Source organism: Choloepus didactylus, chromosome 9 (genome assembly GCF_015220235.1).
Source record: "Choloepus didactylus isolate mChoDid1 chromosome 9, mChoDid1.pri, whole genome shotgun sequence".
Lineage (NCBI taxonomy): Eukaryota > Metazoa > Chordata > Mammalia > Pilosa > Megalonychidae > Choloepus > Choloepus didactylus.
In genome coordinates this window covers 100,769,174-100,795,234 of record NC_051315.1, presented here as the reverse complement: position 1 = coordinate 100,795,234, position 26,061 = coordinate 100,769,174, and the positions used below count along the sequence as shown (strand labels likewise).

At 38.4% G+C, this 26,061-nt stretch overlaps 1 protein-coding gene across 4 annotated transcripts in view; it reads left to right on the top strand.

Moving 5' to 3' along the window:
* The first annotated feature begins 1,320 nt into the window (after positions 1-1,320).
* The window catches only part of PLEKHM3 (pleckstrin homology domain containing M3), a 259,523-nt gene continuing 234,782 nt past the window's right edge, over positions 1,321-26,061 (top strand). For 3 of the 4 annotated variants that reach the window (XR_005218718.1, XM_037848976.1, XM_037848980.1), the window contains exon 1: positions 13,066-13,215. The gene's annotated coding sequence lies outside the window, so the exon portion shown is untranslated. Of the gene's footprint in view, positions 1,387-13,065; positions 13,216-26,061 lie in introns of those variants that run through there. The other variant, XM_037848979.1, reaches the window with a different exon arrangement.

Below are 26,061 nucleotides of genomic sequence, written 5' to 3'. Positions count from 1 at the left end.
CAGGTAGTAGCATGCATCAGAACTCCATTCCTTCCTAGGGTTGAACAATATTCCATTTATGTACACACCACACTTTGCCTATTCATTCATCTGTCAATGGGCCCTTAGGCTGCTTCCACCTTCCAGCCACAGAACAATGCTGCCATGAACACTGGCACACAAATGTCTGTCCAAGTCCCTGCTTCCCAACTCTCCAGGGTATGCACCTAGAAACGGGATTGCCAGTTCGTATATGGTAGTTCTATGTTTAACTTTTTGAGGAAACACCAACTGTTTTCCACAGCAGTTGCACCATTTTACATTCCCACCAACAATTTACTAAGGTTCTCATTTCTCCATATCCTTGTCAGCACTTGTTAATTTCCATTTTAAAAATAGTAGCCATTCTAATGGGTGTGAAAGATGGTTATCTCATAGTGTGTTTTGGTTTGCATTTCCCTAATGGATGATGATATTGAGCATCTTTTCATGTGCTTATTGGTCATTTTTATATCTTTGGAGAAATGTCTGTTCAAGGCCTTTGCTCATTTTTGTTGTAATCCTTTAGAGTACCTTCTCATTTCTTTCTGTATATAATTTTCAATATTTTCTTTGTGGCTTACTGTGGGGCTTAAATCTAACATCCTAAATACATAACATTCTCATTTGGTTTGATACTTAACTTCAACAGCATACACACACTATGTTCCTATACCTCCCATCTCCCACCTTTATGTAGTTCTTGTCACACACTGCATATTTATACATTATATAAGTCTAACAATATTCCCAATTGAAGTTGATACTGCAGGTCAGTGGACGACACTTCTAGAGGCACTGTTGGTGAAACTCACAACTTAGAACTAACTATATTCCATTGCTTCATTTATTTTATGGAAGTCATTCATGTCTCTTCATTGACTCATCTCCTTGAAGGCAGGAACCTTGTTTACACTTTTCTGCATTCTCCACAGTGAGAGAGTCAGAGGAGATGTTCATAAGATACATGTTAATTGAGGCTTGGAAGTGTGCAGATTTTCTCAGTAATTCAGACAGGGACTAAAGCATAAGTAAGAGTTTGCAGCAGTTTCTTCCCCTAGTGCCAGCCCAGAAAACTTTTGGCCTTGACTCTGAACTCGAATCCATCTGGAATCTATAGTGCAACCTCATGACTTTATGTAGGTAAGAGACAATGAACAGACCTGCATTAGTAGGACATTTTTGGGGGGCCTAAGATTCTCTGAAACATAATTTTATAATAAGACTTTTTTTTTTTTTCCTTTTCTCTTTTTGGTTTCCAGAGTGTCCTCTAAATTAGCAGAAGCCTGAGGCCTTTGATACAAACTGGATGATGAGACAATTATAACAGAGCAGTCTGAGTCTAGGTGGCTATACTAAGTGTGAAATGTAAGTATTTCTACTGACTTCTAGCTTCTATGTTTAAAAGGAATAATAAGATACATGGACTTGGTCAGTCCCTTATGAATGCCTGGCCTCACTCACATGAATCAGGGGTACACTCCGGCTGGCTTCACGAAGGCCAGCCTTGATGACCATCTCTCCAGGACTGCCCAAAGCAACTGAACATGCACCCAGTCCATGCTGGTGCTCTGCACCTGCCAGAGCCCATCCCTCTTTCTCCAACAAGTAGAGAAAGGCCCCCAGTTTTCCGGGGGGACCATTGGCAGTTGGACTGATCCCAGCCCCCCAAACTCTGTGCCAGCATGTCCAGAGTACTGAGAAACTAATCCTAAACTCCTCTTTGGGTTTTTGAGAAGATAGGAGACACCATTAAAGCTGTGTGTGTGTGTGTTTGTGTTTGTGAGTCTATGTTACTGTGTCAGGGCCCATCCACTGGGGAAATAAGAATATGCTTCTAGCTGTACCCTAAAATAGAAAATTTGCCTCTTAATCCCATAGGGAAGGAGCCCTGTTCCTCTACACTGATATGGAGAAATATGAGAACTAGTCCCATATATAGTAATCATGGGAAACTCTAAGAGAATGAATTTTTGGTTGATATGTTGAAACCTACTTGGAGAAATGACAAATTTAAAACAGGTACATTGCAAGACGTTGCTGGAGGAAAGAAAGAGAAAGGGCCAGATCATGTGTGGGTCACACAGAACTTTTAGGAACTCTTAGGGACAATAAGAAGCCACTGAATGCTCAATCAGATTCTGTTTTGAAAAGATTACTTTGACTGCTGTAGGGAAGAAGAGATTGGACAGGCCAGCAATGCTGCTGGGAAACCCAGCTAGGGGGACTAACGCAGTCATCTGGGGAGAGAAGATGGAAGCTACTCCCCCATCTGGAGAAGATGCTCCAAGCAGGGAAAATGAAGAGGAGTAGACAGCATGGGCCACTTCCTAGCCCAAACTAATAAACTAATAATATAGCTAATAATTAAAAGAGCGTCCCTTTTGTATGACACAAGTCTCCAGGAGCTCTGATTCTTGAGGCTTCATTATAAAGTAGGCTGATTCTCATATGCGGTTTTGCATTTAAGGCGGCCATACTAAGTTTGAAATGTAAGCGTGTGTTTAGCTTCTCACTTCATATTTTATAAAGAATATCGAGACAGACAATTTTTCTAGAGAAGTAGAGTACTGAAATATGAGCAGAGGAAGCAAGTTAAAGGAGAAATTCCTCAGGCATGTCACTCCTCTTTGTAATCACCTAGTGCTGCTGTTCCAATGAGATAGTCCCAAGAAACCAAAGGGCCAAGGAACAATAAGGGGATCTGGAGGAAAATCACCTTGTATAAGAGAGTGAGAGCAAGAGAGAGAGGGGGAGAGAGAGAGAGAGGGAGAGAGAGGGGAGGGAGGAAGAGAAAGGGAGGGAGAGAGGCACACACACACACACACACACACACACCCACCGTGGGAGGGAGGGCGAGTGGGGGGGGGAGAAGGAGAGAGAGGGAGAGAGAGAGGCAAAGATATTTCCTAATTTTGAAAATTTGAGTCCTAAGCAGCAGTGAACCAAGCCAAGTTTTTGTGAAGGTCCTTTTGCATCATGGCAACTCCTGGCTTTGCTGTCAGCCTCCCTAAAGACAGTCTCCAGTAATAAAGGGCCAAGAAGGGCTTTTTCAGAACCATTAGCATGCCCCCTCCCCCACAGTCCCATTAGTGGGCCTTATTAAACCAACCCAGACAAAGAGCAAAGATGCCCTAGTTAATGGAGATTCTCTGATAATTACTTTGCTCAGCTGCTTCTTTTAGGGTCTGAATGGCCTTTAATAATGTTTCTCTTGCTGTGGTCACAGACAATCACCTAGCAGTCTGCTTTAAGCGGTGCCAATCCCATTAGCTGAAGAATAGCAAAGCTCTGTGCGTGTGTGTGTGCCAATGAGTGAGTGAATGTGTGTGTTAGTGTGTGAACATGCATGTTGAGTGTGTGTGTGTGTGTGTATAGTGAGATGCTCAGCTAGTAGAAACCTAGTTTGAATGTTGCTTTCTTCCTGTTTTTCTCCCTTCTTACTGTCCTCCCCAGGAATCAAACGCACCACTGTGTCTGATGGATCATCTAATGGGAGACACTTCCTGAAAATGGAAAGGGACTCCCTCAAATGCTTGAGGAAGATACCTCTTATTCTAATTTACTAAGCACTTTTCCTAGGATATGATTTTAAGCAAGTTCTTGCCCTCTAAGAACTTCAAGTCCAAACCAACAATAATGCAAAGAATATAAAGTTACCCCAATAAACAGGTGGTGTTCAGAGTTGAAAAATGTAAAAAGTTTCACAAATGCAGAAGAAAAGTCAGGGAAAAACTAATATGAGACAACACTGGGATCCTTTGAATATTCTCCTCTTTGATCCTCTCTTGATGCTTGCAATTCTTTTTTCTGATAATTATAATACATAGTTATGTTAACCAGGATGGAGAATGTGTTTCCTTAGGAAGGGTCAAATTCTCCAATGTAAAACTGTGGACAAGTTCAATCATGAACTACTTTTGTGATAAAAAGTTGCAAAACAATATTCAGAAACTCTGCAGTAAATTGAACATGGCTGGAGTCCATTCTTTCTTGCCCACCTTTGTCTGGAGGACTTTCCCAGGGGTTCTGGAATAGTCTGACTTGACAATTTTTTTTAACAAACTGAGTGTGGAAACAGGCCATCATAAGGAAGAGGGGTGGCCCCAGTTATAAAAAGACATGGGAATGAGTTACATGCAGCTCATGAGTGTCACAAAGCACCACCCTCACGTACACATGAGTGTATCCCCCCACTCCACCCCGCCCCCCCACACACACATTTGACAACTCTTGGGAGAAATCTACACAAAGAATGATTACTCAGCAGCCAACAGGCTGAAATAGCCATTTGCTGGTTCTGGGTTCTAGAAAGACACCATGGACAAAAAAGAATATTCTACTTGGAAAAACTAAGAAGATATTCCATTCATTTCTTACTGCCTTTAACTTTAACCTTTCTTTTGTTGTTGTTGTTGTTAAAGGAATAATTAAAACTATCTTTATTCACAGACAACATGAGTTATATATAGAAAATGCAAAGAAATGCACAGGAAAACCACTAGAGCTAATAAACTATTTTAGCAAAGTGGCAAGGTACAACTCAGCATGCAAAAATCAACTGCATATCTATATACTAGTAATGAGCAATCTGAAGGGCACATCAATAAATCAATTCCACTTATAGCACAAACTACAGTAATCCAAACATTGTGGTACTGCCCAAAGATTGACATATATCAGTGGATCAGAATTTGAAAATGTAGAAATACTTCCACAGATCTATGGTCAATTGATTTTTCCCCCCTGCAATTTTATTGAGATATATTCACATACCATACAACTATCCACAGTACAATCAATTGTTCACAGTACCATCATATAGTTGTGCATTCATCACCACAATCAGCCCTTGAACACATTCATTACTAAATAAATAAATAAAATAAAAAAGAACATCCAACACATCCCACCCCCTCCCCCATTATTCATTTACTTTTTGTCCCCATTTTTCTACTCATCTGTCCATACACTGGATAAAGGGAGTGTGAACCACAAGGTTTTCACAATCACACCATCACACCATGTAAGCTACAGAGTTATACAATTGTCTTCAAGAATCAAGGCTACTGGATTGCAGTTCAACAGTTTCAAGTATTTCCTTCTAGCTTTTCTAATACACTAAAAACTAAAATGGGATAGCTATATAATCCATATGAATAACCTCCAAAATGACCCCTTGAGTCCATTTAAAATCTCACAGCCACGGAAACTTTATATTTTGTTTCATTTCTCTTCTCCCTTTTGGTCAAGAAGTCTTTCTCAATCCCTCAGTGCTGGCTTCAGGCTCATCCCCAGGAGTCATGTCCCACATTGCCAAGGAGGTTTACACCCCTGGGAGTCATGTCCCACGTAGGAGGTAGGGCAGCAAGTCCACCTGCTGAGATGACTTAGACAGAGAGGCCACATCTGAGCAACCAAAGAGGTTCTCTGGGGGTGATTCTTAGGCACAATTATAAGTAGGCTTAGCCTTTCCTTTGCAGCAACAATCTTCATGAGGGCAAGCACCAAGGTCAAGGGTTTGGCCTACTAAATCATTAGTCCTCAATGCTTCTGAGAATATAAGGAATTCCCCAGGTGGGTAAGTTTAATATTTCCACATTTTGCCCCAGTCCCTTAAGGGAGCTTTGCCATACTTTTTATTCTCTGGCCATATTACCCGGGGATGTATCAGGGCTTCACATAAACCAAACAGATCTCACTCCCTGTTCTATCTTTCATTTTAATGACTGTGAATAGCTTATGCATTGGGCTCCTTCTGTATAATTTAATTTAAATTTTTGAGGCAATTTATTTATGAAGTTACAAAAAATTATGTGTGAGATGGTTTCTTGTACATGTACCATTAATAACCTAGTTACTGGGTAACTGCTATTTACATAATAATTAAAATGTGTGAAATAAGGAATCTTCCTGCAAGAACTGAAGAACTCAGTGTTTTGGGCATTTGGCTCTTCTGTATCAGTCATTCTGATTCTGGTGAAAAGAACTGAACAGTGAAAAAGCTCATTTGTGTCTCAGGTGGGGGGAGATTTTTGGATCATTTAAGAAAGTAAAAAGGGATCCAGCTCTTAGGAGTAGAATTGGACCCTGAGTAAGATTAGGAAACAATAACAACTTCTTAAAAATCACTCTCGCAAATCACATTGAGTTCTGGAATTCCAGTAGTCTTTGACATTACAAATATAAATTGTTTATGAGATCTTTCTACGGGCCATCACTGTGCTTGGTACCAAGGGGAATAATAATATAGATTCTGCAGCTAGTATTGTAATTTGGAGCTCCTGATCTGCAATCCGGTGCTTTGTCTATTATTGCAAAGCCTCTCTAACAACATAAAAGGGCCACAAAACCTTCATTATCTTAGCACAATCCCATCTGTACTACAGATGGAATGTTGCTTTAAAACGGTGATCCTCTGTAGAACCAAGTCCTGACTTTAAACCTGGGCTCCTTGCTTAGAAGGCCCCACTCTGGTCCTCTTTTGGCTGGGTCCCTCCGTACAGAGTGAGGGGCCTGTGGGGCCAGGAAGTGGCCACCTGGGCTTCTAGACCAACGTGCTGGTTTGAAGCTGTGATATACCCCAGAAAAGGCCATATTCTTTTAATCCATTCCTGTGGGTGCAGACCTGTTGTGGGTGGGAACTTTTGGGTTAGGTTATTTCAATTGAGATGTGACCCAGCCCATTCAAGGTGGGTCTTAATTCTTTTACTGAAATTCTTTATGAGAGGATAAAAGACAGATAAAGCAGAGAAAGCTTAGAGAGAAAAAGTCCTGGAGAAGCTAAGAGAGGACCCACAGAAGCTCAAGAGGAGGCTCATTAATTTTCTTGTGGTATGGTAGGAGCATATTGGAAGCAATGAAGTTATTTCAAGATATTTGCTTTTCCTATTCCTTTGCTTTGTTTTGTTTGGAATTTTTTTTTTTTAATCAGTTGAGTTAATAAAATAAAAAAATTAAAAAAAAAAAAAAAAAAGGAGGCTACTGAAACCGGAAACAGAAAGCAACATAAGCAGGAGTGAAAGACCAGCAGACAGCCAGCCATGTGCCTTGTTATCTGTCAGAGGAACCCTGGATGGCAGCAGCCTTAACTGGGACATTGCCACGGTCTAAGAGTGTAAATTATAAGGTAATACATCCCCATTGTAAAAGCCAATTCATGTCTGGTATACTGCATTTCAGCAGCTTTAGCAAACCAAAACAACCAGGTATCTGAATTTCCTGCCCCAGAAGCTGTGAGCCTGCCCCCAGGGCTTCAAAAGTCTGCTTTCCCAGAGTTTACCTTCCTAGGGACTGATGCAACTGTCAGTGGTCTTCAAAGCTGGAGGGGTAACTAGCTGGGGAAGCTGAGGATGACATTAGGACACATGGCTGAGGTGTGTATGTACACGTGTCGACCCCTTATGGTGTAGGACAGGGCCTGGTCTGGAAAGCTGGGGTCCTCCATTTCTTTTCTTGCTGGTCCCCATAAATACCAGGGGTGTACCTACCATCAAACACCAGTTTTGGTAAAATGAATCTTTGCTCTTTATCTAAGGGTGTTAAAGGAAACTTTTCTGGCAATTTAGTTTTGAGCACGTGTCAAAGTTTTGTGGCCCTTTTGGGGTTAGGGCAGGCCAATTCAAAGATTCATTATTGATAGCACATTTGAAAGGAGAAGAGAATAGTTCATCATTTCTGTTGAAAAGTCACCCCATTCTTTTTTTCTTCTTCTTACTTTTGTTTTTCTCACTGTTCTGCAATGTGCTGTCTTAAAATTTGCTCCATGCAATAGTAACAGCTCATTTATTGGGGGCCGAATACTGACAAGCACTATTTATTATAAACCCTTAACATGAATTAACTCAGTTCAAACACCATTTTGAGGTGGCTAATATTATTACTATTGTTATATTATTATTATCAACATCATCATTCCCATTTTACACATGGGGAAACTGAGGCACGGGCAAGTAATTTGTGCATGGCCTGAGATCTATTCAGTGCAAGAGCTAGGATTCCGTACACAATACAATGCAGCTGCTGTTTATTCTCCTCTGCTTTTCTGCCTCATTTCTACTTATCCTTCAAGACAGGGCTCAAACCCTTGCTCTTTAAGAGGCCTATGTGAGTAGCTCCATCCTCTGATTTTCTGAACTTCTGGAATTTCCTGTCTTCTTCGCTTCCTGAATATTTACTGTTTAGTACTGCTGGAAATCTTTCCATGTGTTTATATATTAGCTGCAACATCTAAAAGATAAAAGACGGCTAGACACTTGACTGACAGGCTATTGAGTGGACAGGTGACTGGTTTTCCAGAACACCACAGTGGTGGGCTCTACGACTCACAGCCCAGATTCCCGGTCAAAGAGCACTTGATGCCCAGCTGCAGGGAGTGCTGTCAGCGGATTGCCTTGAACAGTCAGCCCCTTCAAGAATTGTGTCAACTGCTGAGTCTTCTCACTAAAGGTCATGCCCTCACCCAGTGTGGCCCACATCCAATATCTGATGGATGTGGGGGTGTAAAGGCCAGGCCGTCTTGTCCAGTGCTGTGCTGGAGAGGCTTCTACTGACTCTCGAGAGCCAATTGTTTACTTCAGCACTCTGTGACACTACACTGATGGCTTAAAATTGGGCATGACAGGAGTATTTACACTAAAGAAATTGGTGAACACTACATAGCAAGGCTTTTGCTTTTATGGAGAGTCAGTTTTTAGCTGCATACCACTGATCTGGGCCCAATTCAGACTCCTCTACAGCCTCTGAAGGACCAGTCCAAATCTGGAGGTCTTCATGGAGTTGGCCAAGGCTGTTGCTGGGCCTCTCATTGCACTTCTTTCTCTGCCTAATTTTGTTTTCTTTCCCTCCCTTCCATAAGTGCTGTTCTCAGGGCATTGCCTGTATGCTGAACTCTCTCTCAAAGACTCCGTTCCATAGAACTCAACCGGCAACAACTCATTTTTTAAATAATTAATTTGTTTTGTTAGAGCAGTTGTAGGTTTACAGAAAAATCATGTAGAAAACACAGAGTTCCCACATACTCCTCCACATGTGCATTTTCCTTATTAACATTTTGCATTGGTATGGTACCTTTGTTACAATTGATGAACCAATAATATTATAATTATACGATTAACTACAGTCCACAGTTTACATTAGGGTTTACTCTTTGTGTTTTACAGTTCTATGGGTTGCATTTTTACTTTGGTAATACATATACAATACAGTATAAAATTTCCCATTTTAACCACGTTCAAGTACACTCAGTGGTGTTGATTGCATTCACAATGTTGCATTACTATCACCACCATCCATTACCAAAACTTTTCCTTCACCTCAAGCAGAAACTCTATACCAATTGAGCATTAACTCCTCATTTCTCACCCCCACACCTGCTCTCAGTCACCTGTATTCTAATCTCTAACTCTATGAATTTGCAAATTCTAATTATTTAATATAAGTGAGATCATACAACATTTGTCCTTTGGTATCTCACTTACATTAAATCATGATGTCTTCAAGGTTCATTCCATGATATAGCACACAGCAGAACTTCATTTCTTTATATGGCTGAATAAGATTCCTCTGTGTGTGTGTGTGTGTGTGTACCTCATTTTGTCCATCCATTCCTCTGTTGATGGACACTTGGGTTGCTTCAACCTTTTGGCTATAGTGAATAATGCTGACATGAACATTGCTATACAAATATCTTTTTGAGTCCCTGCTTTCAATTTTTTTGGGTATATACTTAGAAGTGGGATTGCTGGGTGTCTTAGTTTGCCAGGTTGCTATGACAAATATCACACAGTGGATTGAATTAGCAACTGGAATTTATTGGTTCCCAGTTTGGAAGTCTAGAAGTTCAAAATCAAGGTGTCAGCAAGGCCATGCATTCTCCTGAAAGTCTGGTGCTGGCTTGCTGCAATCCTTGGGGGTTCCTTGGCTTGCATCTCTGCCTCCTGTCAAACAGATATTTCTCTCTCCTGTGTCTACTGTCTGGTTTCCATTGACTTCTGGCTTCTGGCTCCTGCCTGTGGCTTTCTCTGACTGACTGCTTCCAAATTTCTTCTGTTCATAAAGGACTCCAGTAATACAGATTAAGTCCCACCCAGATTCAATTGGGCCTCACCTTAACTAAAAATAACATCTGAAAAGGGCCCTAATTACAATAGGTTCACAGTCACAGGAATTCAGATGAAGACTAAGAACCTGTTGTGGCCTGGGGTACATAATCCAATCTACCACGTCAGGTCATATGGTAATTCTATACTTAATTTTCTGAGGAACTACCAAACTGTTATCCACAGAGGCTGCACCATTTTACATTCCCGCCAGCAATGCACAAGTGTTCCCATTTTTCTACATCTTCGCCAACACTTGTTGTTTTCTGTTTTTGTTTGTTTGTTTGTTTTGTTTTATTTTTTAATTTTGTAGTAGCCATTCTACTGGGTCTGAAGTGGTTTCTCATTGTGGTTTTCATTTTCATTTCCCCAATGGCTAATGATGTTGAGCATCTTTTCATGTGCTTGTTGGCTATTTGTATATCTTCTTTGGATAAATCTCTATTCAAGCCCTTGGTTCATTTTTAAACTGGGTTGTTTGTCTTTTTGTTGCTGACTTGTAGGAGTTCTTTATCTGTTTTGGATATTAAGCCCTTATCAGGCATATGGTTTCCATCTAATTTCTCCCATTCTGAAGGTTTTCTTTTCACTTTTTTGATAATGTTCTTTGATCCACCAAAGTTTTTTTTAATTTTAATGAAGTCCCATTTATCTATACTTTCTTCAGTTGCTCATGCTTTTGGTGTAAGGTCTGGGAATCCATTACTGATTACAAGGTCCTGAAGATATTTCCCCATGTTTTCTTCTAGGAGTTTTATAGTTTTAATTCTTATATTTAGGTCTTTGATACATTTTGAGTTAATTTTTTGTATATAGTCTGAGATAGGCATCAATTTTCATTCTTTTTCATGTGGATATCCAGTTTTTCCAGCACCGTTTGTTGGAGAGACTATTCTTTCCCCATTGAGTGCACTTGGCATTCTTGTCAAAAATCAACGGGCCATAGAATCACTCTACGACCAAAGCCAGATAAAAATATCACAAGAAAAGAAAATTACAGACTAATATCTCATGAATACAGATGCAAACATCCTCAACAAAATACTAACTCACAGGTTTCTGTTTAGTCAGCAGAAGACATTTCTGCTTCTCTAAATTTAAAATATTTCTTATTCAAAAGACTAACTGTAGCCCACTATCTTTTTCTTTTCTTTTTCAACTTTTTTATTTACTAAAGAAGGCCTCTCTTTGAATAATTAGAATCATTTAACTATAGAATGGAAAGAAACTTAAAAGTTTCCCACCTGAGACTGTTTTTGGCCATTGGTCTTTCATTTATTTTGGGGGTATCATTCCCATCAGTTCTGGTGAGTTTTTAATGTTTTATGTGCCAGAACTTGTGCTCAGCGCAGGGTGGAAAACAATGATAAAGCAAGGACCTGTCCTCAAAAGGTATCTACTGATCACGTATGTCAGAAGCACTTTGAGGAACTTGTTCAAATCACAGAATTCAGGAACTACAACAATAAAAATCTGTGGGTGTGTGACCTAGAAGTCTGCATGTTTAGCAAGCATCCTACAGCTTTCACACATGTGACATTCAAACTGTGGCCTCACCTGGGAGCTCATCAGATGCTCCCAGTCCCCGCTTCAGACCTCTGGAATCAGAATCTGCATTTTAACAGGATTCCCACACATTAAGGTTTGAGAAGCACTGCCCTAGAAGATTGTATTTCATTCTGAAGCTTGAGAGAGTCATTGATGTAACGGAAGACTGAGAATAGGGATGACTGTAGCACAATGTGATGAATGCATTTATAGTGGAACCCCTGAGTTCTCAGGGAGCACATAAAGGAGCAGGTTGGCTTTCAGGGAGGTTTCCAGGAGAGGTGTATGTTGCCTGCTTCTTAAAGAGGAAGGAGCAATTACCCAGGTTATCTGGATAGAGTAGGGGTGAGAGATCTCATCAAAAAGTTCTGAAGCAAAAAAGAATACTGCACATTTTGGGGAATAAAAAATGGGCTTCAAATTGAGGGGCTTTTTAAAAATCTTATTTGAAATCTGAAAATCAACCAAAGGGAGGTTTTTTTTTTTTTTTTACTCAATGGTTAAAGATTTGCCTGGTAAGCTTTGAGAGGGGGAAATCAGATTTTTAGATTTCTACCATGCTGCTTTCTCTGACCCATGCTGATAATTTTTTTTGCATTCCTTCATTCATTCATTCAAACATATAAGCTTTGGTCACTGTGTTAGATGCTATTATGTGGATGTGAGTGAAACTAAAATAGTTCCTGTCTTCAGGGAGTTTATAGGTGATACTGGGGTGCAGAAGCCACAAAAAACCAACAAATAGGAAAACAAAGCGTGTAATTATAAAATGGCTAGGAAGTGTGCTATGGTGGAGAACAAGGCAGGAAACTGCAAAGATGTATGCAACCTGTCCAGCATGTTCCTGCAGAAGTGACCAAAGTCACTGCAGGGGCGTCTCTCTGGGGAACATCTCCTCACGCCCACAGCGCTGGCCAGCACACACTCCATTTTCTGTTTTGAAAAGAATCCAAAATGGGTTAAGATCTCCCCTCAAACCACTCTCTCTCAACCTGCTGGTTGCAAAATGAAAGAGCAGTGAAAACTGATTTTTATCTCCATACCTAGGGAAATGAGAAGCTATCTATGGAGTCTAATAATCCAATTTTCAGAAAGAACTTGTGTCTCTGAGTATTTCTGTTAGACAAGGGATTTGCTAAATCAGGTCGAGTTCTGGGTATGTTCTAAGTGAATTTTCCTATTGCAAGCGTCCATTCTGACTTCGGGAGGAGCCGTGAAGGAGACTCCTCGGCACACGCTATTGCTTTCACAATGTGCGTGATAAGTGTATACATGAAAACAAAGAGATAAGCGGGCCTGGTCCCTCCAACCGGGAAAACGTGTCGCGGCCTGGAACCTTGTGTGTCCAGGTCTCACTTTCCGGGCTGCTGCGGGGAAGCATTTAAGAGAAGGACCGCGAGGAGCCGCTTGTAAACACAGCGCCGGCCGGGATGGGGCAGCGGCCAGACTCGCTGTCACCCTGAGGCACAAGGGCGGCGGAAGCCGAGCCCGGGTCCGGAGTTGACCGGAGGCCCCTCCGGTGAAGAGAGAGAGAGCATCTGCCGGCCAGGTGAGCATCTGCCCGCTTCTGTGGTTCCCGGCTGGCCAGTGGGGGAAGGGTGACAGCATTGTAAATATCCTAGAAGCCCCTGAGGTAGTACGGTGATTTGGCTGTTTTTCTGTGCTCTGGTTTTTATTTCATATTGGAGACTGCACTGCAATGCAATGGATAATGGGTGAGAGGGGGAATACATGATGAGTTGTGTACTTATTTGTAAGAATCAGGTATACAATGTTACGTTTATATAGCTGGTCCTGTTCTGTGCCGCGGTTTTTAGTGCCCCCCCCCCCCTTTTCCTCCCTTCTTGGTCATAAAACCCAAACCTCATCAGATTTCTTACCTCACATCAAACTGGGGCTCCTAGAGAAACAAACGATTGTTTCTTCTGCCGACTCTGCCCATTTTTAATGTATAGTAAATCACACTCTATAACTGATGACAAGCATGTTATCAGTTTTGTTATGAGAGGATTATTAAGCTAAAAAAAAATCAGGATAAAGAAATTTCAGACCCACTCCTCAAATAAAATAAATTACCTACTTGGATATAAAATTGGATGACAAATTGAGACCAGTGTAGATTTATAGCTTGCAAAGTGGGGGCAAATCTGAATATACCAGGTTAAACAGAGATTGAGTCATGCTGTTATAAACTTACTTTGAAGCTTTTTTTTCCTCCTTTTCTTTTTTCCTCCTCAGAAAGAGCTTGAGAGAAACATTTGCTTTTTTTCTTTCTAATATTTTAATTTCAGTAGTCATAATGAGTTGTAATTTGTATTCATAAGGTATTTTATTATAAAATACCACATGTAAGTTGTAATTAGTGTACCTAAAATAAAATACGAGATGGTTTTCATTTCATTAACCCTGAGGAAAGAGCTTAACAAAAACTGGGCAATGCATATAGCCTCTAAAATGTCAGTAGATATGTGTCCTCTTGGTCACATGGACTGACTTTTAGTAGAAGAAAAATAGGTTCAATCATACATAGAAATGTTTTAAAATTGTGCACATTGAAGAAATAATATTAGTTCCTGATGGGTTAGTCTTTACAATGAATATTTTCATAATGTAGTGGTTCATAGCAAGAACCGTAAAGCCAGACAATATGGGTTTGAATTCCTACTTGGCCACTTCCTCGTTGTGTAACCTTGGGCAGTTTATTAACCTTGCCATACTACAGTTTCCTCATTTGTAAAATGGCAATAATAATGGTATGGATTTCATAGGATTGTTAGAGGTTTAAATGAGTTAATATTTTTAAGGTGTGAAGAACAGTGACTAGCATATAGTAATTGCTGTATCTGTGTTTGTTAATACAGACATTAAAAAATTACCAGTGTTAGCAAAGTTATATATTCAAAATCATTATTTACATGTAGCAACCCCATCCACATTGCCTTTGCCTTTGTGAAAATGCAACTCTGGCAGTAACATTCATTTATTTGGTAAATTCAGGCAATTAGGAATTATAACAAGTACAAACAAATTGCAAGAAAAAACATCTAAGTGTCTGTGGTAGGCAGAATTCTAAAGTGACTCCTGCTCCAAGATTTCACACCCTAATCCCTGGAATCTTTGAATATGATATTACTCCCTTGATTATAATATATAGCACAGTTGACCTTAAAGTAGGGAGATTATCTGGGGTGGGTCTAATCTAATCACAGGAGCCTGTAAAGTGGAGAGCTTTCTCTGGCTAGGATCAGGAGGGAAAATTAAGAGAAATTCAAAGCATGAGACCTTGACACACTATTGCTATTTTGAAGATGCTTTGAAGAAGACTTGAAAAGCAATGCCAGAGTTAAGTAATGCAGCAGCCTACAATTGCTGAGGGTGGTCCCTTGGCCAATTAGCTAGCAAAGAAAGGGAAACCTCAGTTCTTGGGCTACATGGAACTGGATTCTACCAACAACCTGAATGAGTTTGGAACTGGATACTTTACCAGAGCCCCCAGATAAGAATTCAGCCTGGCCAACACCTTCATTTCAGCCTTGTGAGACAACCCTGAGCAGAAAGTCCAGCCAAGCCCACCCAGACTTCTGACCTTCAGAACTATGATAAATTATGTTGTTTTAAACCATTAAGTTTGGGGTAATTTGTTACCCAGCAGTAGAAAATGAATAGAGTTTCCAACATAAAAACGGGCAAACAGACTATCCAGAGAAGAGAAACTTAAATGGCCAATAGACAAAGGAAAATGCATTCATTCTCCATTAATCAAAGAAATAAAACTGAACTAAGACCCAGATACCATTCTTCCTGCTCTTAAATTTACACAGATTTTTAAAAAATTATAATGCTCTATATCAGTGAGCATGCAGTGGAGCAGACATGTCAAATGCTGTGAGGGACTGAATAGATGAAAAGGCCTCACTTTCCCTACCCTTTGCCCCAGCAATTCCAATTCTGTGAATCTATCCAAAGGAACTTATGAGAAATATTTTTAAATGTCCAAATAAGTACAATATAGCTTTGTTTAGAAAGGCCAAATATTAGAAACAACCTACATACCCACCAACAGGGGAACAGTTAGATAAATTGTGATATCATCAAAAGATACAGTGCTATACAGACATTAAAAAGGATATTTATGAAGAGTTTTAATGACTTGGAAAGATGCTTACCAAATATTTCTAAGTGGGGGAAAAATAGGATAGAGAATCTTATATACAATACGCTATCAACTATGTTTAAAAAACAAAACAAAACAAAAGCTTGTACACTAATAGTGATAGCAGCACAATCACAGTAGCCAAAAGGTGGGAACAACCCAAATGGCCATCAACTGATGAATAGATAAACAAATTGTGGTATATCCATACCTCCATACCTAGAAAGCATTTTGGTAAGTGAAAGAAGCCACACACAAAGGGCCACATATTGTGTGATTCCATTTATCTTAAATATCCAGAATAGACAAATCTATAGAGATAGAAAGCAGATTAGTGGTTGCCAGGAGGGGGAGTGGCGTGGGGGATTTGGGGTGGACTGACTGCTTGAAGGGTATGGGGTTTCCTTTTGGGGTGATGAAAATATTCTGGAACTGGGTGGTGGTGATGGTTGCACAACATTGTGAATATACTGAATGCCACTGAAAGTTACACTTTCAAATGATAAAAATGGTGAATTTTATGTTATGTGAATTTTACCACCAAAAAAAGAATTAAAAAAGCTCTGCATAGGGATTGATTTGGGTGATGAATGTACAACTATGTAATGGTACTGTGAGCAATCGAAAGTACGATTTGTTTTGTATGACTGCGTGGTATATGAATATATCTCAATAAAATGAAGATTAAAAAAAAAAAAAAAAAAAAGACATAATGCTGAGCAAAATAAGCCAGGCACAAAAAGAGAGATATTGTATGTTACCACTAATGTGAATTCTGTGAAAAATGTACAATGTTTTATACTGTAGAATGTAGGGGACCTAGAGATACCAATTAGTGGAGGGGGAATGATAATCTAATAAGAACAGATAAACTATGGAGGGTATTCTCAATGTTATGGGAATGCTCAGGAATGATTATGGTTTGTAAACTTTCTTGGATATAGTAAGATCATGTTGGAAGCAATAGAGTTATTTTAGGTTTTTTTTTTTTCTCTTATTCCTTTGTTTTCTTAGGGGTTGTTAATTTTCTTGGGGTATGGTAGGAACATGTTGGAAGCAATGTAGTTATTTTAGATTATTTGTTTTTCTTACTCTTCTGTTTGGACATGGTTTATTAATTTTCTTGGGGTATGGTAGGAACATATTGGAAGCAAAGTAGTTATTTTAGGTTATTTGTTTTCCTTAATCCATTGCTTTGTTTGAAATGTTGTGGGGTTTTTTTGGTTGTTGTTTGCCTGTTTGTTTTTAATTTTTTGATAAACAAAGTTAAAAAATTGAAAAAAAATCAGTAGAAAAATGGGAGTAAAAACTAAATGACAAATAGGATGGGATGGGGGGATGGTTTGGGTATTCTCTTTTCACTTTTATTTTTTATTCTTATTCTGATTCTTTCTGATGTAAGGAAAATGTTCAGAAATAGATTGTGGTGATGAACGCATAACTATATGATCATACTGTGAACAGTTGATTGTAAACCATGGATGACTGTATGGTTTGTGAATATATTTCAATAAAACTGAATTAAAAAAAAAAAAAAAAAAAAAAGCTCTGCATAGGAAAAGGGCTATGTTACGGTTTGCTAATGCTCCTGTTATGCAAAATGCCAGAAATGGATTGGCTTTTGTAATGGAGGTTTTATGTAGTACAGAGTTACAGTTCTAAGGCCATAGAAGTGTCCAAACTGAGGCATCAACATGAGTATACCTTCACTGAACACAGGCTGTTGGTGTCCGGAACACCTCCGTCACCTGGGAAGGCACGTGGCTGGCTTCTGCTTGTTCACAGGTTGCATCTCACAATGGCATTCTCCAAGCATCTTTAAGTGTGTCAGTGTCAGCAAGCATCTGGGCCTGTGTGGCTCTTTTTAAAGGATTCCAGTAAACTAATCAAGACCCACACTGAATGGGTGGGGTCAAATCTCCATGGAAACATTCAATCAAGAGGTCACATCCTAATCAAAATATCAATCAATCTGCCCCCACAAGATTGCATTAAAGAATGTGGCTTTTTCTGGGGGACAAAATATATATAAACCGGCACAGGCTGAAAGGACCAAGATGGGGATAGTGCATTTCTTTCACTCGAGTGTGACTAGGTATTGTTTATTTTTCCCTTTTATACTTTTATGTATTTTCAAAATGTTCAACAGTGAGCATGTAGTATTTTTTATAATCACAAAAGAAAATAAAGATTATTTTAAAAGCAATATATCCTTATGCTAAGATATTTTCTAGTCAAGTTGTAGAGATAATAAAAATGTATAAACAATTTAAATAATGGCAGAAAATGATACTTAAAAAATAATATGAGATAAAAATGATAAATTTTGTTGGAAAGATTAAGAATAAAGTTGGATAAATTATTCTGGCTAAGGTAATCAGCAAAAGCTTCATGATAGAGGAATCACTGAATATTATACTGAAGTAAGATAAAAATATTTATGGTTGAAATTTCATTAAAATTCTCTGTGTTCTCATGGATTGATAGATTTTAGGCTTTAGGCTATATAGATCCAGGTTAATTATACAAGTGGAATACAAGGAACTATGAAGAATATGTAACCAATTTTGACCCTTATCCTTTTCCCTCCAAAAAAGACCCGTGCATAATAAGACTAGGAAAACCAAGCTGAGCCTAGGCCAGTAACATCTGCATTAAAAGCACCCAAAACTAGTATGTATTGAATACTTATTGGATACTTGACATACTCTATTCCAACCTTGTGTGCAGCCTTTGAATAAGACTTGAAGTCAGTTCATGCTTTTACATATTTAAGCAGCAAGCAGGTAGTTGGGTGCTACTTTAATTTCTAGTTTCAGATCAAATTTTAATAGGAACATGAGAATGTTAGATCATTTGGACAGACTTTTTAAGATTCTCTGTGACTAGGCAGTTGCCAGGAGCACCAGGCCACCGCTACTCTTACTTTCTTTTCTTTTTTTTCCACAATTTTTTATTGTAGAGTGTTAACATATATACATAGAAGTGGTAACTCTCCAAGTACAATTTAACAAGCAGTTAGAGAGCAAATTTCAAAGACTATCATAGTCACAGTTCCACAGTTTCAGTCACTTCCCCAATGTGAAATACAACATATATACAAAAAGGTAATATCTTTCAAAGTTTAATTGAACAAGTGGTTATATAGGAAATTTCCAAAGTTGTTATGAGTTACAGTACTGTAGTTTCAGCCATTTCCCTATTGTGAAATATAACATGCATACAAAAAGGTGATAGCTTTCAAATTACAATCAACAAGTAGCTATAGAATAAATTTCAAAGAATGCTATGGATTACAGTTCCACCACTTCAGTGCTTTCCTTTTAGCTATTCTAATACCCCACCAACTAAGAAAAAGAAAATTATATATTATATATATTACTTTATTTTCTATCTCAGTTTCCTGGCTGCTAAAACACATTTCATACACTAGGTTGGCTTAAACAATGGGAAGTTTTATTGGTTCACAGTTTTGAGGCAAGGAGAAGTCCAAAACTGAGATGTCAGTGAGGTGATGCTTTTTCCCTGAGGGATCTGTGGCATTCTGGAGTTGGCTGCCAGCAATCCTTGGTCCTTGGTTTTTTTTTTTTTTTTTTAAATTGACTGCCAGCCAGAAAATCCACACGAGTTTTCCTTGTTCAACTAACAAGCCTGAATGGTGATGGTTTTTTGTTGTCATTGTTTGTGTTTTTTTTAAACTTTATTTATCAAAAAAATAAAAAATAAATAAACATTTCCAGATAAAATAAAACAAAGGAACAGGAAAACCAAATATCCTGAAATAACTTCATTGCTTCCAATATGCTCCTACAATACCACACAAAAAAAATTAACAAACCATAGTCATTCTGAAACATTCCCATATCATTAAGATTACCTGTAATATCTTATGTGTTCTTATTAGATTATCGTTCCCCCTTCACTAACTGCTATCTATCTCTAGGTCCCCTATCTTCTACAATAAAAGTTCACATTAGTGGTAACTTACAATGTCTCTCCTTTTGTGTCTGACTTATTTCACTCAACATTATGTCCTCAAGGTTCATTCATGTTATATGCTTCACAACCTTGTTACTTCTCACTACTATGTAGTATTCCATCGTATGTATATACCACATTTTGTTTATCCACTCATCTTATGTAGAACATTTAGGTTGATTTCATTTCTTGGCAATTGTGAACAATGCCACTATGAACATTGATGTGCAAATATTTGTTTATGTCACTGCCTTCAGGTCCTCTGGGTAAATACTAAGAAGTGAAATTGCTGGATCATAGGGTAACTCAATACCTAGTTTTCTAAGGAACCTCCAAACTGTCTTCCAGAGTGGCTGTACCGTTATATAGTCCCACCAGCAATGAATAAGAGTTCCAGTTTCTCCACATCCTTGCCAGCATTTGTAGTTTCCTGTTGATTTAATGGCAGACGTTCTTATTGGTGTGAAATGATACCTCATTGTGGTCTTGATTTGCATATCCCTAATGGTTAGCGAAGGTGAACATTTTTTCATGTGTTTTTTTAGCCATTTGTATTTCCTCTTCGAAGACATGTCTTTTCATACCTTTTGCCCATTTTATAATTGTGCTATTTGTACTGTTGTTGTTGAGTTGTAAGATTTCTTTATATGTACAAGATATCAGTCTCTTATAAGATAGATGGTCCAAATATTTTCATCCATTGAGTTGACTGTCTCTTTACTTTTTTGACAAATTCCTTTGAGATACAGAAACTTTTAATTCTGAGGAGTTCCCATTTATTTTTTCTTTCATTACTTGTGCTTTAGGTCTAAGGTCTAAGAAGCAACCTCCTAATACTAGGTCTTGAAGATGTTTCCCTACATTATCTTCTAAAAGCTTTATGGTACAGTCTCTTATATTAAGATCTTTGATCTATGCTGAATTAATTTTAGTATAGGGTGTGAGGTAGGGGTCCCTCATTTTTTTAGATAAAGATATCTAATTCTCCCATCCCCATTTGTTGAAGAGGTAGTTATGTCCCAGTTCAGTGAATTTGGGAGCCTTACCAAAAAAATCAGCCAACCCTTTAGTTAATAATAATGTGGCAATATTTTTTCATCATTTGTAACAGAGGTACCTCACTAATGCAAGATGGGAATAAAAGGAGAAACCAGAATGGAGGGGGGAAGGACTACATGGGAGTCTTATGTACATTTTATGTGATTTTCCTTAAACCTAAAACTGCTCTAAAAAATAAAGTCTATTTAAAAAAAAAAATCAGTCCACCATAGATGTGGGGGTCTATTTCTGAATTCGCAGTTCAATTCCATTGATCAATGTGTCTATCTTTGTATCAATACCATAATGTTTTGACTACTGTGGTTTTATAGTAGGCTTCAAAGTCCGGTGGTGTAAAGTTCTTCCACTTTGGTTTTCTTTTTTAGAATATGTTTAGCAATTCGAGGCATCGTTCCCTTCCAAGTAAATTTGATGACTAACTTTTCCAAGTCTGAAAAGTAGATTGTAGGAATTTTGATGGGAATTGCATTAAATCTGTAGATCAGTGTAGAATTGACATCTTAACTACGCTTAGGCTTCCTATCATGAACAAGGAATATCTCACTATCTCTTTAGGTCACCATCTATTTCCTTTAGTAGAGTTATGTAATTTTTCTGTATATAGGTCTTTTACATCCTTATTTAAATTTATTCTTAGGTACTTAATTTTTTTAGTTTCTATTGAGAATGAAATCTTTTTCTTGAATGTTTCTTCAGTTAGGTCATTTCTACTATATAGAAACATTACAGACTTTTGTGGATTAATCTTTTTTTTTTTTTTTTTTTTTTATTTTATTTTTTTATTTTTTTTTTAATCATCATTTTATTGAGATATATTCACATACCACGCAGTCATACAAAATAAATTGTACTTTCGATTGTTTACAGTACCATTACATAGTTGTACATTCATCACCTAAATCAATCCCTCACACCTTCATTAGCACACACACAAAAATAACAAGAATAATAATTACAGTGAAAAAGAGCAATTGAAGTAAAAAAGAACACTGGGTACCTTTGTCTGTTTGTTTCCTTCCCCTACTTTTCTACCCATCCATCCATAAACTAGACAAAGTGGTGTTTGGTCCTTATGGCTTTCCCAATCCCATTGTCACCCCTCATAAGCTACATTTTTATACAACTGTCTTCGAGATTCATGGGTTCTGGGTTGTAGTTTGATAGTTTCAGGTATCCACCACCAGCTACCCCAATTCTTTAGAACCTAAAAAGGGTTGTCTAAAGTGTGCATAAGAGTGCCCACCAGAGTGACCTCTCGGCTCCTTTTGGAATCTCTCTGCCACTGAAGCTTATTTCATTTCCTTTCACATCCCCCTTTTGGTCAAGAAGATGTTCTCCGTCCCACGGTGCCAGGTCTACATTCCTCCCTGGGAGTCATATTCCACATTGCCAGGGAGATTCACTCCCCTGGGTGTCTGATCCCACGTAGGGGGGAGGGCAGTGATTTCACCTTTCAAGTTGGCTTAGCCAGAGAGAGAGGGCCACATCTGAGCAACAAAGAGGCATTCAGGAGGAGACTCTTAGGCACAAATACAGGGAGGCCTAGCCTCTCCTTTGCAGCAACCGTCTTCCCAAGGGTAAAACTTATGGTAGAGGGCTCAACCCATCCAACCACCAGTCCCCTATGTCTGTGGTCATGTTAGCAACCATGGAGGTGGGGTAGGCAAATACCCCTGCATTCTCCACAGGCTCCTCAAGGGGGCACTACATCTTTTTTTTTTTTTTTTCCCTTGTTTGTCTTTTTTCTTTTTCTTTTTTTTTTTTTAACTTTCCCTTCTTTTTTCAAATCACCTGTATGAAAAAAAAAGTTAAAAAGAAAACAAACATACAATAAAAGAGCATTTCAAAGAGACCATAGCAAGGGAGTAAGAAAAAGACAACTAACCTAAGATAACTGCTTAACTTCCAACATGTTCCTACTCCACCCCAAGAAAGTTACATAATATAGCAACATTTCAGTGAACTTGTTCCTACTACAACCATCAGAAATTAACAGACCATAGTCATTTCTGGGCATCCCCAGAACGTTAAATAGCTTATCTGTTCTTCTTGGATTATTGTTCCCCCTTCCTTAATTGCTCTCTACTGCTAGTTCCCCTACATTCTACATTATAAACCATTTGTTTTACATTTTTCAAAGTTCACATTAGTGGTAGCATATAATATTTCTCTTTTTGTGCCTGGCTTATTTCGCTCAGCATTATGTCTTCAAGGTTCATCCATGTTGTCATATGTTTCACCAGATCGTTCCTTCTTACTGCCGCGTAGTATTCCATCGTGTGTATATACCACATTTTATTTATCCACTCATCTGTTGAAGGACATTTGGGTTGTTTCCATCTCTTGGCAATTGTGAATAATGCTGCTATGAACATTGGCGTGCAGATATCTGTTCGTGTCACTGCTTTCCGATCTTCCGGGTATATACCGAGGAGTGCAATCGCTGGATCGAATGGTAGCTCTATATCTAGTTTTCTAAGGAACTGCCAGACTGACTTCCAGAGTGGCTGAACCATTATACAGTCCCACCAACAATGAATAAGAGTTCCAATTTCTCCACATCCCCTCCAGCATTTGTAGTTTCCTGTTTGTTTAATGGCAGCCATTCTAACCGGTGTTAGATGGTATCTCATTGTGGTCTTAATTTGCATCTCTCTAATAGCTAGTGAAGCTGAACATTTTTTCATGTGTTTCTTGGCCATTTGTATTTCCTCTTCAGAGAACTGTCTTTTCATATCTTTTGCCCATTTTATAATTGGGCTGTCTGTACTATTGTCATTGAGTTGTAGGATTTCTTTGTATATGCAAGATATCAGTCTTTTGTCAGATACATGGTTTCCAAAAATTTTTTCCCATTGAGTTGGCTGCCTCTTTACCTTTTTGAGAAATTCCTTTGAGGTGCAGAAACTTCTAAGCTTGAGGAGTTCCCATTTATCTATTTTCTCTTTTGTTGCTTGTGCTTTGGGTGTAAAGTCTAGGAAGTGGCCTCCTAATACAAGGTCTTGAAGATGTTTTCCTACATTATCTTCTAGGAGTTTTATGGTACTTTCTTTTATATTGAGATCTTTGGTCCATTTTGAGTTAATTTTTGTGTAGGGGGTGAGGTAGGGGTCCTCTTTCATTCTTTTGGATATGGATATCCAACTCTCCCAGCCCCATTTGTTGAAAAGACCATTATGGCTCAGTTCGGTGACTTTGGGGGCCTTATCAAAGATCAGTCGGCCATAGATCTGAGGGTCTATCTCTGAATTCTCAATTCGATTCCATTGATCTATATGTCTATCTTTGTGCCAGTACCATGCTGTTTTGGCAACTGTGGCTTTATAATAAGCTTCAAAGTCAGGGAGTGTAAGTCCTCCCACTTCGTTTTTCTTTTTTAGAGTGTCTTTAGCAATTCGAGGCATCTTCCCTTTCCAAATAAATTTGATAACTAGCTTTTCCAAGTCTGCAAAGTAGGTTGTTGGAATTTTGATTGGGATTGCATTGAATCTGTAAATGAGTTTGGGTAGAATTGACATCTTAATGACATTTAGCCTTCCTATCCATGAACATGGAATATTTTTCCATCTTTTAAGGTCCCCTTCTATTTCTTTTAGTAGAGTTATGTAGTTTTCTTTGTATAGGTCTTTTACATCTTTGGTTAAGTTTATTCCTAGGTACTTGATTTTTTTAGTTGCTATTGAAAATGGTATCTTTTTCTTGAGTGTCTCTTCAGTTTGTTCATTTCTAGCATATAGAAACATTACTGACTTATGTGCATTAATCTTGTATCCCGCTACTTTGCTAAATTTGTTTATTAGCTCTAGTAGCTGTATCGTTTATTTCTCAGGGTTTTCTAGATATAAGATCATATCATCTGCAAACAATGACAGTTTTACTTCTTCTTTTCCAATTTGGATGCCTTTTATTTCTTTGTCTTGCCGGATTGCCCTGGCTAGCACTTCCAGCACAATGTTGAATAACAGTGGTGACAGCGGGCATCCTTGTCTTGTTCCTGATCTTAGAGGGAAGGCTTTCAGTCTCTCACCATTGAGTACTATGCTGGCTGTGGGTTTTTCATATATGCTCTTTATCATGTTGAGGAAGTTTCCTTCAATTCCTACCTTTTGAAGTGTTTTTATCAAAAAGGGATGTTGGATTTTGTCAAATGCTTTTTCAGCATCTATTGAGATGATCAATTGATTTTTCCCTTTCGAGTTTTTAATGTGTTGTAATACATTGATTGTTTTTCTGATGTTGAACCATCCTTGCATGCCTGGAATGAACCCCACTTGGTCATGGTGTATGATTTTTTTAATGTGTCTTTGGATTCGATTTGCAAGTATTTTGTTGAGGATTTTTGCATCTATATTCATTAGGGAGATTGGCCGGTAGTTTTCCTTTTTTGTAGCATCTTTGCCTGGTTTTGGTATTAGATTGATGTTAGCTTCATAAAATGAGTTAGGTAGTGTTCCATTTTTTTCAATGTTTTGAAAGAGTTTGAGTAAGATTGGTGTCAGTTCTTTCTGGAAAGTTTGGTAGAATTCCCCTGTGAAGCCATCTGGCCCTGGGCATTTATTTGTGGGAAGATTTTTGATGACTGATTGGATCTCTTTGCTTGTGATGGGTTGGTTGAGGTCTTCTATTTCTTCTCTGGTCAGTCTAGGTTGTTCATATGTTTCCAGGAAATTGTCCATTTCTTCTACATTATCCAGTTTGTTGCCATACAGTTGTTCATAATATCCTCTTATAATTTTTTTTAATTTCTTCAGGATCTGCAGTTATGTCACCTTTTTCATTCATTATTTTGTTTATATGGGTCTTCTCTCTTTTTGATTTTGTCAGTCTAGCTAGGGGCTTGTCAATCTTGTTGATCTTCTCAAAGAACCAACTTTTGGTGATATTTATCCTTTCTATTGTTTTTTTGTTCTCTATGTCATTTATTTCTGCTTTAATCCTTGTTATTTCTTTTCTTGTACTTGGTTTAGGATTGGTTTGCTGTTCATTTTCTAGCTTCTTCAGTTGATCCATTAGTTCTTTGATTTTGGCTCTTTCTTCCTTTTTAATATATGCGTTTAGTGCTATAAATTTCCCCCTTAGCACTGCTTTTGCTGCATCCCATAGGTTTTGGTATGTTGTGTTCTCATTATCATTCGTCTCTATATATTTAGCAATTTCTCTTGCTATTTCTTCTTTAACCCACTGATTGTTTAGGAGTGTGTTGTT